The following is a 16,837-nucleotide window of genomic DNA, read 5'->3' on the forward strand; positions in this document are numbered from 1 at the left end:
ATTTCCTTTCCTTCAAGATGTGCATAGTTGCACTTTCTTGCTCCTTAAAGGCCACTTTATGTTTTTTGGTTCAATCTCTGTTAAGCAGAGAGTGTAGGCTTAACAGAGAGTGTAGGCTTTGGAAAATTCAAATCCTATTTCAACCAATAGTTAACTGAGTAACCATGAGTAAATTAACTCAACCCTGCCAACATTTTGGAAAGCAGTTTGACAGCACTGTATTTTGAGTCATAACCTTTGAGTTAGTAAATTAATTTCTAATAATGTCTAAAAAACAATTTTTAAATATTGGAGCAGTTATAATCATGCAAAAGAATTTGTTGAGCTAATATTGTTGTTCTATGTACTTTTTAAGATATTTTAGATACTTCATTGAACAAAACATACAAAGGTTCTTGCCCTTATGGAGTTTATATTCTAGAAGCAGGTGACAGACAATAATAAACAATAGACTAATTAAATAAGTAAAATACATAGTATGTTAGAAGGTGATGAGTACTTTCAAAAAGTAAAAAAGTAGATCAGGGTAAAGGGGATCAGGAGTGCTGGGGATTCTGGGTGAGTTTCAGTTTTCTATAAGATCATCAGTATAAGCCTCATTGAGAAGGTAATATTTGAGCAAATACACTAAGGGGGTGAGGGATTGACTATGGGATCTGGGGGAAGAGGTTCCAAGCAGAGGAAGTAACCAGTGCAAAGGCCTTCAGGTGGGAACGTGTTTAGAGTATCTGAGGAATAGGAAGGAGGTCAATATGATTGGAGCTGAGTGAATGAAGGGGAGGGTGGTAGGAGATAAGGTTAGAGCCGTAATGGAGAGCTGTATCATTTAGGGCCTTGTAGGATACTGTAAAGACTTCACTTTTACAAGATGTGAGATGGGGAGCCATTGGAAATCTTTGGTGGAATGACACGACCTGACCTAGATTTTAATAGGATTTCTCACGGTTACGTTGAGAATAAATTGTACTATTATTTTTAACAGTGAGAAACTAGAAACATCTTGAATGGCCACAGAGGTGGAATGTATGCAATGAAATGTCATTCAACCATATACTTATAATACTGAGAGAAAAACAGAATGTTGAATTACATGTTTGTAATACAATTAGAACAAATTAAAGACAACAGTAATATGATAACAGCAATTAAATTAGTTGTGGGATTATGGGTATTTTTCCCACTCCATTTTCCACTATGTGGCTTTCCTAATGAGAACATGTATATAAATATATGACACCAAGATGGGTGTGATGTCAAAGATATAGGGTGAACCAAGAGAAGTTAAAGACCAAAAGTCTTGGTTCAATGAATTATGGTTGGAAGGTATTAGAGACCTAGAGAGGCAAGCGAATGAGATGGAGGCTTGGAGAGTAGAGAAAGGAAGGCATCATGGGGGCCTTGAAGGTCAGCATTTGTGTGCTGCTAATGTATATGTACTTGGAGGTTCTCAGTTCTTCAAGTCTCAAGCTCTCTGTGAAGTGGCGGTAATGACGGTGGCTGGGAGGAGGGTGAGCCAGCATCTGCTAGGCATGTCTGTACCTGGTAGTTTTTCTTGTTCTTTTTAACACTTAAGTCTTGCTGGTTTCTTTGTGGGTTTCAACAACTTCTTTTTCTAATATCCCATCAAACCTTTGTTTTTCTAGGAAAGACTCTATGACAAATTATTGTTGGTGTAAGAAAGAAGTACAACCATCATGACTTCCTGGGGTGAGGGAGTTTTGATGAAGGGCCTAGGCAGAATGGATGCTTTAAAAAATTTATTTCCACCATTGAGCTCCTTGCTAAAAAACTACAAGTACTTTTAAAAGAAGAACTTGTTATTATATCAGAGAGAATAGGCATTCTTCTTTTTCTAATTTTCTTCAGTGTTCATAGTAGAATGTGGGCATCCTGTTCCCATATTATCTCTATGATTAATTTCTCAACCCTCCATTTATTAAGAAACTACTCTTTACTTGTGGTTGCCAAGGGGGAGGGGGGGAGGGAGAGGGATTGACTGGGAGTTTGGGGTTGGTAGATGCAAACTATTACATTTAGAATGGATAAACAACAAGGTCCTACTGTATAGCACAGGGAACTATATCTAATCTCCTGGGATAAACCATAATGGAAAATAATATTAAAAAAAAGAATGTCTCTGTGTGTATAACTGAGTCACTTTGCTGTAAGCAGAGATTGCCACATGGTAAATCAACTCTACTTCAATTAAAAATATAAAATAAAATCATAAAGAAACTAGTCTTTAGATTAATAGATTAAAAGATTAAATCTCTCAAGTACAAATAAAAGTTTAATTCAAGGCTTAAATTTTGATACATTCAATTGTGAGTTTAAAAATGAAGCTATTTTTTTCCAAAGAATTTTTTTAAAAAGCTCTACTACTAAGTCAATAAAAGAGACACTTTAACACTAATTTTTACTTGACCTCAATGATTTGAATTCAGTATTTTCTTTTTAACATCCTTAGTTTGTAAGCCCTGATTCTTTTTTTCGACATTTGAAAGTCCCGATCTGCCAAATTATTCATGGATCAGTCCATCTGTGAATTCACTGGATGACTCAAGGAATGAGTGAAATTTAATGTGTTTACAGCAGGATAGCACTGCTCAGGTGTCACTAATAACTAAGAATAACAATTCCTTGTGTGTACATTTCTTCCCTCCAGGTTTATTGGCCATTCCAATGTGCCTCACTTCTCCAAATTTTTGATTATGCTTCCTAAGCCCTCCAGACTTTTTTTTTTTTTTTGCTGTACGCGGGCCTCTCGCTGTTGTGGCCTCTCCCGTTGTGGAGCACAGGCTCCGGACGCACAGGCTCAGCGGCCATGGCTCACAGGCCCAGCCGCTCCGCGGCATGTGGGATCTTCCCGAACCGGGGCACGAACCCGCGTCCCCTGCATCGGCAGGCGGACTCTCAAGCACTGCGCCACCAGGGAAGCCCCAGACTTTTTTTCTTACCTTCAGAAGATAGAAAAGAGAGAAGAAAAAATATAGAACGAAACAGATCAGCATGATGGTGGGCAAAGAATGGAAAGGCTGAAGAGAAGTAGAGAAAGATGTAATGGGAAGGTTAAAGGAGGTGCTATGCGTCTTTTCAGAAGAATGAAATCTTAAAAAACCGGGAGAGTGTTAAATTTACTTCCAACTGGCAGTATACACTGTGGTTAGCTTTGATTATATATGTTTTTGTTTTTATGGATTCGTTAGGGCAGAGCCCCTGCCTAGCATTTCTTCAGGGGCTTCTGTAGTTCTGGAGCATGGAAGTCTTAGTCACTGCTGAACTTATTACCACCTGGGTGTTGGGATCTCATTTGCTGCTGAACACAAGTTTTGGGGATGTAGCTGTAAACAAAGCAGATCTAGTTCTTACCCTCGAAGGTTTTATATTTGGAGAGGCAGACAATAAACATGGATGCAAATAATTCAGATAATTTCAAGTGTTTATAAGTGCTACAAAGAAGATGGACTAGGATATTGTGTAAGTGGGCAGTGTTCTTTCAGTTATAATCGTCTGCAGGGACTCCATGAGAGGGATCATATTTGAGATCAGACCTTAAAAATGAAAAAGAGGGAGTCCTGTGAAGTCTGCAGGAAGAATGTTCCTTGGGCACAGATCCTGCTGGGGCATTCACTAAATATTGTTTGATTAGTGACTCCTCACTTTCTTTCATCTGCTTTTTTGTCGTCCTGGTTTTAGGCTGCCTAGAACATGTCCTACATTTTCTCTCTTGGGGTCTTTTGGGATGGTTTTTTGCAGAGAGCTCTTAGTTATAATAAATAGAACAGACTTTCTGTGTGTGACAAGTGCCAGGCAATACGTTAAACACTTTTATAACAGTTCATGAGGTAGGTTTAGTATTTCCATTTGTACACATGAGGCAACTGAAGCCCAGAGAGGCTGTCATTTTTCCAAAGTCACCTAATCTCAAAGTCTCAGCCCATCTCTTTTTAAAACCAGAGCAAAACCACTTTTTACTAATACTGTCTAGATTTCTCTGGTGCTAAAGATGCAATAACTACCTTCTGCTGCCCCTGGGAAGAGCCTAAGGACATCAAGGGGATTACTGTGGCTTTGTGAATTTCAGCCAATCCCAAGACTCAGTGCTTTCCATTAGATTTTTCTTAAGTCAAATATGCATGAGCTTCAATTTTTTTTCAACATCTTTATTGTAGTGTAATCGCTCTACAATGATGCATTAGCTTCTGCTGTATAACAAAGTGAATCAGCCATACGTATAGACATAGCCCCATATCCCCTCCCTCTTGCGTCTCCCTCTCACCCCCTCCTTATCCCACCGCTCTAGGTGGTCACAAAGCATAGAGCTGATCTCCCTGTGCTATGCAGCTGCTTCCCACAAGCCATCCATTCTACATTTGTATATATGTACATGCCACTATCTCACCTTGTCCCAGGCCACCCCTCCCTCTCCCCATGTTCTCAAGTCCACTCTCCATGTCTGTGTCTTTATTCCTGTCCTGCCTCTAGGTTCTTCAGAACCATTGTTTTTCTCCTGACTTACTTCACTCTGTATGACTGACTCTAGGTCCATCCACCTCACTACAAATAACTCAATTTCATTTCTTTTTATGGCTGAGTAATATTCCACTGTATATATGTGCCACATCTTCTTTATCCATTCATCTGTCGATGGACACTTAGGTTGCTTCCACATCCTGGCTATTGTAAATAGTGCTACAATGAACATTGTGGTACATGACTCTTTTTGCATTATGGTTTTCTCAGGGTATATGCCAGTAGTGGGATTGCAATGGTAAATGGGAGTGTTTCCTTAATTTCTTTTTCAGATTTTTCATCATTAGTGTATAGGAATGCAAGAGATTTCTGTGCATTAATTTTGTATCCTGCTACTTTACCAAATTCATTGATTAGCTCTACTAGTTTTCTGGTAGCATCCTTAGGATTCTCTATGTATAGTATCATGTCATCTGCAAACAGTGACAGTTTTACTTCTTCTTTTCCAATTTGGATTCCTTTTATTTCTTTTTCTTCTCTGATTTCTGTGGCTAAAACTTCCAAAACTAATTTGAATAATAGTGGTGAGAGTGGGCAACCTTGTCCTGTTCCTGATCCTAGTGGAAATGGTTTAGTTTTTCACCATTGAGAACAATGTTAGCTGTGAGTTTGTCATATATGGCTTTTATTATGTTGAGGTAAGTTCCCTCTACACCTACTTTCTGGAGGGTTTTTATCAAAAATGGTGTTGGATTTGTCGAAAGCTTTTTCTGCATCTATTGAGATGTTCATATGTTTTTTTCTCCTTCAATTTGTTAATATGATTTACCACATTGATTGATTTGTGTATATTGAAGAATCCTTGCATTCCTGGGATAAACCCCACTTGACCATGATGTATGATCCTTTTAACGTGCTGTTGGATTCTGTTTGCTAGTATTTTGTTGAAGATTTTTGCATCTATGTTTATCAGTGATGTTGGCCTGTAGTTTTCTTTTTTTGTGACATCTTTGTCTGGTTTTGGTATCAGGGTGATGTTGGCCTCGTAGAATGAGTTTGGGAGTGTTCCTTCCTCTGCTATATTTTGGAAGAGTTTGAGAAGGATAGGTGTTAGCTCTTCTCGAAATGTTTGAAAAAAGTTGCCTGTGAAGTCATCTGGTCCTGGGCTTTTGTTTGCTGGAAGACTTTTAATCACAGTTTCAATTTCAGTGCTTGTGATTGCTCTGTTTATATTTTCTATTTCTTCCTGGTTCAATCTTGGAAGGTTGTGCTTTTCTAGGAATTTGTCCATTTCTTCCAGGTTGTCCATTTTATTGGCATATAGTTGCTTGTAGTAATCTCCCATGATCCTTTGTATTTCTGCAGTGCCAGTTGTTACTTCTTTTCATTTCTAATTCTATTGATATGAGTCTTCTTCCTTTTTTTTTTGATGAGTCTGGCTAACGGTTTATCAATTTTGTTTATCTTTTCAAAGAACAAACTTTTAGTTTTATTGATCTTTGCTATCGTTTCCTTCATTTCTTTTTCATTTATTTCTGATCTGATCTTTCTTTCTTTCCTTCTGCTAACTTTGGGTTTTTTGTGTTCTTCTTTCTCTAATTGCTTTAGGTGTAACGTTAGGTTGTTTATTTGAGATGTTTCTTGTTTCTTGAGGTAGGCTTGTATTGCTATAAACTTCCCTCTTAGAACTGCTTTTGCTGCATCCCATAGGTTTTGGGTCGTCGTGTTTTCATTGTCCTTTGTTTCTAGGTATTTTTTGACTTTCTCTTTGACTTCTTCAGTGATCTCTTGGTTATTTAGTAGTGTATTGTTTAGCCTCCATAAGTTTGTATTTTTTACAGTTTTTTTCCTATAATTGATATCTAGTCTTATAGCATTGTTTTCAGAAAAGACGCCTGATATGATTTCAATTTTCTTAAATTTACCAAGGCTTGATTTGTGACCCAAGATATGATCTATCCTGGAGAATGTTCCATGAGCACTTGAGAAGAAAGTGTATTCTGTTGTTTTTGGATGGAATGTCCTATAAATATCAATTAAGTCCATCTTGTTTAATGTGTCATTTAAAGCTTGTGTTTCCTTATTTGTTTTCATTTTGGATAGTCTGTCCTTTGGTGAAAGTGGGGTGTTGAAGTCCCCTACTATGATTGTGTTACTGTCGATTTCCCCTTCTATGGCTGTTAGCATTTGCCTTATGTATTGAGGTGCTCCTATGTTGGGTGCATAAAGATTTACAATTGTTATCTCTTCTTCTTGGTTTGATCCCTTGATCATTATGTAGTGTCCTTCTTTGTCCCTTATAGTCTTTATTTTAAAGTCTATTTTGTCTGATATGAGAATTGCTACTCCAGCTTTCTTTTGATTTCCATTTGCATGGAATACCTTTTTCCATCCCCTCACTTTCAGTCTGTATGTGTCCCTAGGTCTGAAGTGGGTCTCTTGTAGACAGCATATATACGGGTCTTGTTTTTGTATCCATTCAGCCATTCTATGTTTTGGTTGGAGTATTTAATCCATTTACATTTAAGATAGTTATTGATATGTATGTTCCTATTTCCATTTTCTTAATTGTTTTGGGTTTGTTATTGTAGGTCTTTTCCTTCTTTTGTGTTTCCTGCCTAGAAAAGTTCCTTTAGCATTTGCTGTAAAGCTGGTTTTAGTGGTGCTGAATTCTCTTAGCTTTTGCTCGTCTGTAAAGATTTTAACTTCTCTGCTGAATCTGAATGAGATCCTTGCTGGATACAGTAATCTTGGTTGTAGGTTTTTACCTTTCATCACTTTAAATATGTCCTGCCACACCCTTTCGGCTTGCAGAGTTTCTGCTGAAAGATCAGCTGTTAACCTTATGGGGATTCCCTTGTATGTTATTTGTTGTTTTTCCCTTGCTCCTTTTAATATTTTTCTCTGTAGTTAATTTTTGATAGTTTGATTAATATGTGTCTTGGTGTGTTTCTCCTTGGATTTATCCTGTATGGGACTCTCTGCACTTCCTTGACTTGATTGACTATTTCCTTTCCCATATTAGGGAAGTTTTCAACTATAATCTCTGCAAATATTTTCTCAGAACCTTTCTTTTTCTCTTCTTCTGGGACCCCTATAATTCGAATGTTGGTGTGTTTAATGTTGTCCCAGAGGTCTCTGAGACTGTTCTCAATTCTTTTCATTCTTTTTTCTTTATTCTGCTCTGCGGGAGTTATTTCCACTATTTTATCTTCCAGGTCACTTATCAATTCTTCTGCATCAGTTATTCTGCTATTGATTCCTTCTAGAGAATTTTAAATTTCATTTATTGTTCAATGTTGTTCATCATTGTTTGTTTGCTCTTTAGTTCTTCTAGGTCCTTGTTAATCATTTCTTGTATTTTCTCCATTCTATGTCTAAGATTTTGGATCATCTTTACTATCATTACTCTGAATTCTTTTTCAGGTAGACTGCCTACTTCCTCGTCATTTGTGTGGTCTGGTGGGTTTTTACCTTGCTCCTTCATCTGCTGTGTATTTCTCTGTCTTCTCATTTTCCTTAACTTACTGTGTTTGGGGTCTCCTTTTCACAGGCTGCTGTTTCGTTGTTCCCGTTGTTTTTGGTGTCTGCTCCTAGTGGGTAAGGTTGGCTTAGTGGGTTGTGTAGGCTTCCTGGTGGAGGAGACTGGTGCCTGTGTTCTGGTGGATGAGGTTGGATCTTGTCTTTCTAGTGGACAGGACTGCATCCAGTTGTGTGTTTTGTGGTGTCTGTGAGCTTATTATGATTTTAGGCAGCCTCTCTGCTAATGGGTGGGGTTGTGTTCCTGCATTGTTAGTTGTTTGGCATGGGGTGTCCAGCACTGTAGCTTGCTGGTCATTGAGTGAAGCTGGGTCTTAGTGTTGAGATGGAGATGTCTGGGAGAGCTCTTGCCGACTGATATTACGTGGGGCCAGGAGGTCTCTGGTGGACCAGTGTCCTGAATTCGGCTCTCCTACCTCGGAGGCTCAGGCCTGACAGCCGGCTGGAGCACCAAGACCCTGTCAGCCACACGGCTGGGGAAGATGGGCTATGAGTTTGGTGTCCGCTACTGCCCTGTTGTAGCTCTACCTCAGCTGTCTCCAAAGGTCACCCAGACACATTGGGTTATTCCACCATTCCTCAGAACTTGCACATGCCAGTGTGGGATTTGTAGTTGTCCTCCTGATACTCTTCATTGAAATACCTTGCATTGATGGTGGTGAGAGATATGCTAATAGTCTTGGTTCTCTTCAGTTCAGAGACTGGGACAGTCTGAGCCTTCAAGTGGCCAAGTCAGGAGCAGCTGGCCAATGGTCCCAAAGTGATAACATGTCAGATTCCAAGAAGGCTTTCTGCAGCACCTGAGCAGTATTCCCAAGCAGCCTATCTACTCAGCTGCAGCACTCTGACCAGGGAACTCGGTGGGACCCTCAAATGAGGATTTCTGCCGGCCCTAGAGGCTGACTTGCCCACCCAGGCAAGGAGCTGAGGAGAGCGTCTACTGGCCCCATCTCACCAGAGGAGCAGACACCTGGAAGCTGGGCGGCCAACAGTGCAGGAGATGAGGTGGGTGGGCAGGGCTGACATCCTCCTGAGAAAAGCCGGAACCATGTGGAGGGTTCCCGTGCTACCGCCTAGGTGGGGGGAATTAATTCAGAGCCAAGGCTGAGGGTAGTTCCCAGCCCACCCTGCCTGGAAAGGCTGGCGTTACCCCACCCAGTCCTGCTAAGGCCTGAGCTTCAATTTTTAATGATGCTCTTCAAAGCCAGAGATTCTTCCCATTCCCTGGTTTCTCTATTGATCTTTTTGACAGGAGACCTAGACATCTGCTACAACTACTCACATAGAAAAGATGCCTCTAGTTCCTATTTTACAGTTCAGAAAACTGAGGCTTAGAGGTTGACGGCCAAAGGTCATAGTTATTTGAAATCACCACCCTATGTGCTCTTATGAAGAGCCTCTACCCTCTCCTTAGCGGAAAGCAAAACAGCTCTTGGTTCTCTGCTACTAATGCATTGCTGACCAGGAGTTTATGAGAAAAGTCCTCCCCATCTTAAGAATATTGCTTTATAAGAAATACAACCATATTAGGGACTTCCCTGGTAGTGCAGTGGTTAGGACTCCGAACTCTCAATGCAGGGAGCCTGGGTTTGATCCCTGGTCAGGGAACTAGATCCCACATGCATGCTGCAAGTAAGAGTCTGCATACCACAACTAAAGAGCCTGCCTGCCACAATTAAGACCCGGCCAAACAAATAAATAATAATAAAATAAATAAATATGTTTTAAAAATTAAAAAAAGAAATAAAACTATATCATAAGCTCTTAGATGTGGAGAAGGAAAAATGTACTCATAATCCCATGAAGTCAGCATTTTCATTTCCTTTGTTTTTTCCCCCCATGCATGCTTTTAATACTTTGTTTTTAAACAAAGTAACCCATGCTTATATACAAATTTGAACAATTACAGAGTATAATATAAAAATTAATAAAATGCTACTAGTGTTCCTTTCAATTCTATACCTCCACAGGTAACTAGTGTTTAAATATGTGTGTATTCTTTAGCACATATCATCTTTCTTTTTAGGGATAAATACATACAAACAATTCATGAATATATATATATGTTTGAATATGTGTAAATAAGTTCATATTCATATATATGTGTGTGTATATATATATAAAAAATCTCTTTTGATTCCTTCCTTACTTTGCTCCTTTGTTTATTCCTTCTTTCTTTCTTCCCTCCCTTCCTCCCTCCCTTCCTCCCTCCCTTCCTCCTTCCCTTCTCTCCTGGTTCACAATATATTTATAGCACACTCTTTTCACTTAACAATATATTGTTGACATTTTTTGAAGTTAATAGTTTGCCATCTTGGCTGTATGCTGGAATCACCAAGGAGCTTTAAAAGTACTGATGGGTCCAACCTCCAGAGATTCTGAATTAATCTTCTGGGGTGAGGCCTGAGCAGCAAAATTTAGAAACCGCCCCCAGGTGGTTCTGAAGTGCAGCCACATTGAGAACCACTGTTTAAGTCATTATACATAGATCCAACTCATTCTTATTAATGGCTATATAATATTCCATACTGTTGCTGTACTAAAATTTATTTACCTATTTTTCTTTTGATAAACATTCAGTTTATTTCCAGTACCTTGTTTTGCTAACATTTTTCAATAAACATATCAATATATCCTTAATTCCTGATTGCTTTATTTCTGTGAACTACAGTCCTAGAAGAGGGATTCTTGGGTTACCGGTATGGGCATTTAAATTTTTTTTTTTTTTTTTGCGTTACGCGGGCCTCTCACTGTTGTGGCCTCTCCCATTGCGGAGCACAGGCTCCGGATGCGCAGGCTCAGCGGCCATGGCTCACAGGCTCAGCCGCTCCACGGCATGTGGTATCTTCCCAGACTGGGGCACGAACCCATGTCGCCTGCATCGGCAGGCGGACTCTCAACCACTGCGCCACCAGCGAAGCCCATCAGTTGACCTTTTGTGTCAATTTATTTTTGGATTCTATAGTCTGTTCCATTGACATATATGTCTATATTTAAATCAATAGCACGTTGTCTTGATTACTTTATAGTAAATCTTGAAGTTATGTAGTGTGAGCCCTCAAACTTTCTTCTTTTTCAAAATTGTTTTGCTATTTCAAATTCTTTGTATTTCCATGTAAATTTTGTAAAAAGCTTGTATAGTTCTACAAAGAATAGTGCTGGAACTTAGATTAGGATTGCATTGAATCTATAGATCAGTTTGGGAAAGAATAGACCTCTTAATGATATGCAGCCTTTCAATCCATTAACATGGTATATCCCTTTATTTATTTAGGTTTTCTTTAATTTTTCTCAGCAATGTTAGTCATCTTCATTTGTAATCACACATATTAAATTTGTCCCCAAGTACTTTATGTTTGTTGATGTTATTGTTAATTTAATTTTAAATTATTTATTGGTAATGTATAGAAATACAATTAATTTACATACAGTCGACCCGTAAACAATGTGGGTTTCAATTTCACAGGTCCACTTTTGCTGGATGTGTTAATTAGTTTGATTATGGTAATCATTTTACAATGTATACATATATCAAATTATTATATCATGTTGTACACTTTAAATATATTAATTTTTTGTCAATTAGTCCTCAATAAACCTGGGAAGAAGAATGAGAAAGCAATGCAGCCCTATTGACATCTTGATTTTAGTTCAGTGAAATTTGTGTTGAACATGTGACAGAGCTGTAAGAGAATAAATTTATATTGGTTTAAGCTTCTAGGTTTGTGGTAAAGTTGTTATAGCAGCAATAAAAAATCAATACAGATATGCTTATATGGGATTTTTTTTGCCCGATAAAGGAAGCGTATGTGCCTCTATGAAAAAAACTACAAAGCTCTGCTGAGAAAATGTGAAGAGATAAAGATGTATACATGTCGCTGTAAAAGAATAAAAAATTGTTAATATAATGGACCTTCTTAAATTGATTTATAAATTTAATTTACTCAACATAAAAATTCCACAGGACTTTTTGGGTAAAATTTTCAATAATATTCTAAAATTTATATGAAGAAATAGGTGAAAATAGTTAAGAAGGTGCTTGGATTTATATAATTTCAGAGTGTTAATTTCCTGAATTAACTAATATCACTCTTTGGGAGAAGTATAACAATTTATTGTCAAATGGGCAAGTCCAAATCAAGAAGACTCCATGTCAAATTCCTTAGGTAAAGAGAATGATGATGTATTGTGACCAAAGGGAGCAGGATTAGAGGACCCTATAGATGGTCAGAGAGCTGCCATATAAAATAGTTATATCAATTTTAATGGAAATAATGGAATGAAATAGAATATGCTTAATAATAAAAATATATCTAATCTTTCTTTGATTATCTGAAAGGAATCGGAATTGACTGAGGCCTTTGGGTTATTATTCTACCAACTTCTGTTAACTTGTAGAGATAATGCTTATGAGTACTTTAGGGAATTGTGTTCCAGATAATATGGACATCCACATACACAACACTGAGGGAGTGACTCACTAACTCTGGCTAAAAGGTAAGAAATGACTGAAATGACAGAAAGTACTCAAAAGAACAAAGAATAAGAAGCAGTTTAAATCCGGAGCCTGTGCTCCCCAACGGGAGAGGCCACAACAGTGAGAGGCCTGCGTACCGGTAAAAAAAAAGAAGCAGTTTATTAAACTGCAGGATGCTCATGAAAATATCTAAATACCATTACATGCAAATTGACAAAAAAATGTAGCATATTGTCAATCCCCTCCAATTTTCATATATAGCCCAAGTCAAAATCAAAGGTTTATGTATTTGTGATGAAATTAGGCCCAGATATCACTACTACACACATATGAAAAACTGAGAAAAATGATCTAATTATCCCTCTACATTCTGGACTTTTATATGTATAGATTTTCATACTCATTAGTACCTTTTATGCAGAAGTAAATTCCTAAGGCCTTATTTGTTTATTTCTATTATGGCAATATTAGTTACTCTATTGCAGAGAAGATGATTGTAACCTGAGGAATTCAGCTGTCTATTACAAAGTTGCTGAACAAATTTCTATATGATAAATAATGATCCTTGTCTCCTCTTTAAAGTAAGTCAACCACAGAACCAAGAGTCAAGATATCTTCATTTTACTCTTTACTCTTCTATTTATTTAATGAACACATTTTATCTTATCCCTGAGTCTAAAAAGCTATTTCTGTGAATTGGAGAATAAATGCTTTTTTCTTTAAACATCTTTATTGGAGTATAATTGCTTTACAATGGTGTGTTAGTTTCTGCTTTATAACAAAGTGAATCAGTTATACTTATACATATGTTCCCATAACTCTTCCCTCTTGCATCTCCCTCCCTCCCACCCTCCCTATCCCACCCCTCTAGGTGGTCACAAAGCACTGAGCTGATCTCCCTGTGCTATGCGGCTGCTTCCCACTAGCTATCTATTTTACATGTGGTAGTGTATATATGTCCATGCCACTCTCTCACTTCGTCCCAGCTTACCCTTCCCCCTCCCCATGTCCTCAAGTCCATTCTCACGTCTGCATCTTTATTCCTGTCCTGCCACTAGGTTCTTCAGAACCATTTTTATTGTTTTTTTTTAAGATTCCATATATATGTGTTAGCATATGGTATTTGTTTTTCTCTTTCTTACTTCACTCTGTATGACAGACTCAAGGTCCATCCACCTCACTACAAATAACTCAATTTCATTTCTTTTTATGGCTGAGTAATATTCCATTGTAGAGAATAAATGATTTTAGCTCCCCGAAGAGCTGTAAGGATTAATGTGATTGAAGACCAGCAGTATTAGAAATTTTGCAGCAACTATTAAAAAAAAAGCAAACATGACATTGTTCCATTGTTGTTGCCATGAAACGTTGTCTTACTTACTAGCACATTGCGGGTGTTCCTTTGTGTGGCTGATTCCTGCGCAAGGCAGTTCCATTTGGGCTCTTTGATGGGCTATATCTCCTGACTGTCTGCCCATTTCCTATAATAAAAGCATTTATTTCATACAAATTCCATAATTCTCAAATTCAGTTTAGTTATTCCACCAACCAGTCCCAATGAATGTAGTTTTATACTATGCAGAGAGTTACTTTTGGGAATGAGACTACTCTATTATTAGAATTTCTACTGCAAGTTAAACTGTTCTGCCAAGAAAACCTTACAGAATACCTTAATACCATAATAACCATACTTCTGTATAACTGAAATGACTTATATGGCTTCAATTTCCTTCTCAACACATTTCCTGGCAAAAGTACCATAAAAAATATGACATGGGTCATGTGACCCACACGTTTATTGACCACACCCTTACTGATTGCCTGGGAAATCCCACTGCATTTAAGCATGTCCTTCTCACTGATGGAGTGACAGTGAACTACTGGGTCCCATTATACCATGCTTTTTGTATACAGTTATGTGAGACACTGTTGCCTGGAAGACCCTCTTCATATCCCGTTATCCAATCCACTCAGCATACACCACTCAGAGTACAATGTATCACAATGTAACAATGTGTGTCACCATAACTAGACTCAAGATGCTGGATTATAGAACATGTTTTGCTCAACTTGGTATTTTCTCCCAGCCATTAGTGTGATGTTGTTTAGTAATAAATGCTTAGTTGAATAAATTCTCTACATAATAACTAGAATAATTTCATTAAAACACAAATTGTTTGTTTTTGCGGTATGCGGGCCTCTCACTGCTGTGGCCTCTCTCCCGTTGCGGAGCACAGGCTCCGGATGCGCAGGCCCAGCGGCCATGGCTCACGGGCCCAGCCGCTCTGCGGCATGTGGGATTCTCCCGGACCGGGGCACGAACCCGCGTCCCCTGCATCGGCAGGCGGACTCCCAACCACTGCGCCACCAGGGAAGCCCGGCTGTAGTGTTTTTTGAACAATTCTTCAGAGGAGGCTGGATAAAACCCGGGAAAACTTAGAAAATCTGTAGCGGGTAAAGGGAGACTTGCTTCTCTTCCACCTTTGAGTTGAGGACAGACTTGCTCATTCTTCAACTGGAGCTCAAGGTCCAGACCTAACAGCGTCACTGTCTTGACTAGATTATCCTCAGTTCTTTCTAAAGTCCAATTCTGTTGTCTGACTTACTGGACCACAGTAAAACAAAAGTAGTTGCTTTTTGAAAAATTAGCTTACCTTTGACCCAAGTATCACTAATTTTTATAAGAAACATATATATTATATAGAGTCCCAAGATCTTAGCTCTTAAGGGGAGTTTACCTAATCTATTTTTTTTTTTTTTATAAATAGAGAAAACAAGGCACAGAGAAGTAAAGCAACTGGCTCAAGTTCATAGAGAACTGGAGAACTGGAGTAATAGCTGGGTCTAGAGCTTGGGCCTCTTGACTTTTGGTCCAGTCTTTCTCTACCATCCCTCTGACCTGAATTTTTGGGGTGACTGGCATAACTGAAGTATTAAGTAAAATGTGTCTCAGTGACCTCTCTCTTCCTCTCCTAGGTGTCCTGGGCTGGCTTGGGTGGGCATCTGTGGGGAGCCTCTCTTCTCTAGCTTGCCTCTTATGTGCCACTGCCTCGATGTACAGCCTTCCACCCAAGCAAGCTGTCCTCTTGGTTTCTTGGGCACTATCACCTTACGTTACCTTCTTCCCATCACTGATGACTACAGCTTCTTTATTTTGTCCTTCAAGATCAGGCTTTCTGACAGACAAATGAATCAACTCCACACTGGTTATGAAAAAAGGATAGAGAAAACTTTTCTCAAGAATTTTCTAGGCCTCATTATGCTGTTTTTCTGCAGACAATGGCTTTTTTGTTGTTTATATCAGAGGAAGTCTAATGGCAGTGTCAAATCAGAGAACTAGCAAAGCAGATCTACGGCAAAGAAGGTATTTTGGGAGGGAGAGAAGTCTTTTAGTTATCATTTAAGTTAAACTCATGGTATCTAGTGCTTGGATTAATATTTATAGTAACATCATAATGTAGCTATGGATTGATTTTACTATTTAGAAATTCTTCTTAGGGTGTTCACTTAAAGTTTTTGCTCCAGAAAACTACTTTAAATGTTTGATGATTTACATCTGTTATCTTTAACTTATTAAGCTCTAAAAGGATGATTGCAAAAGTGAAAGCTGAAGAACTAACCAAAAATGGAGCCAGGGTTTATTTTAAAATCAATATGAAAAATTTCAGCTGCACAGATAGAAAAGCGTGTGCAGATTGTGCACTAGGTCTGAAACGATGACTGTTCCCTCGTCAGAGGATATGGATATACATTTTTTTTTTTTTTTTGCGGTACGCGGGCCTCTCACTGTTGTGGCCTCTCCCGTTGCGGAGCTCAGGCTCCGGACGCGCAGGCTCAGCGGCCATGGCTCACGGGCCCAGCTGCTCCGCGGCATGTGGGATCTTCCCGAACCAGGGCACGAACCCGTGTCCCCTGTATAGGGAGGCGGACCCTCAACCGCTGCACCACCAGGGAACCCCTGGATATACATTTTTAACTAAACTTTTTCCATCACATTTTTTTTTCTATTTCTGTGGAGCCTCAGGAAAAAACGTTCCGAAAAATGGACATGTGTTCAACTGCAGTAGAAATCTGGTGTTAGTTTATGTCAAAAATACGGTTCACACATCAAAAAATCTAGTGTCCACTGCATACATTTCAGAAAAACAGAAGAAAACAAGAGCAGAAACAGTAAATCTAAAACGTCTATAAAACTCACCCTGGGTTGTTTCTGACGCTCTCAGCACCTCCGAAGGGACCTGAATTATCAGTCTGGTAGTTTCAATAACATGAGTATTATTTTCTGGTAGGAAGAAGAATTCACCGAGAGTGGGCAGGGGTGAGCTCCGCGGCGCGAGCCGCACGAAT

The 16,837-nt window shown here is 38.8% G+C and overlaps 1 protein-coding gene across 1 annotated transcript in view; it reads right to left on the bottom strand.

The window, feature by feature from the left end:
* Nucleotides 1-16,837, bottom strand: part of SALL2 (spalt like transcription factor 2) — a 55,495-nt gene extending 38,658 nt beyond the window's left edge. The window contains exons 1-2 of the mRNA XM_060294563.2: nt 16,689-16,837; nt 13,872-13,971 (exon numbers count right to left, since the gene is read on the bottom strand). The gene's annotated coding sequence lies outside the window, so the exon portion shown is untranslated. The remainder of the gene's footprint in view (nt 1-13,871; nt 13,972-16,688) is intronic.

The sequence above is a fragment of the Globicephala melas genome, chromosome 2 (assembly GCF_963455315.2).
Source record: "Globicephala melas chromosome 2, mGloMel1.2, whole genome shotgun sequence".
In the NCBI taxonomy this organism is placed as follows: Eukaryota; Metazoa; Chordata; class Mammalia; order Artiodactyla; family Delphinidae; genus Globicephala; species Globicephala melas.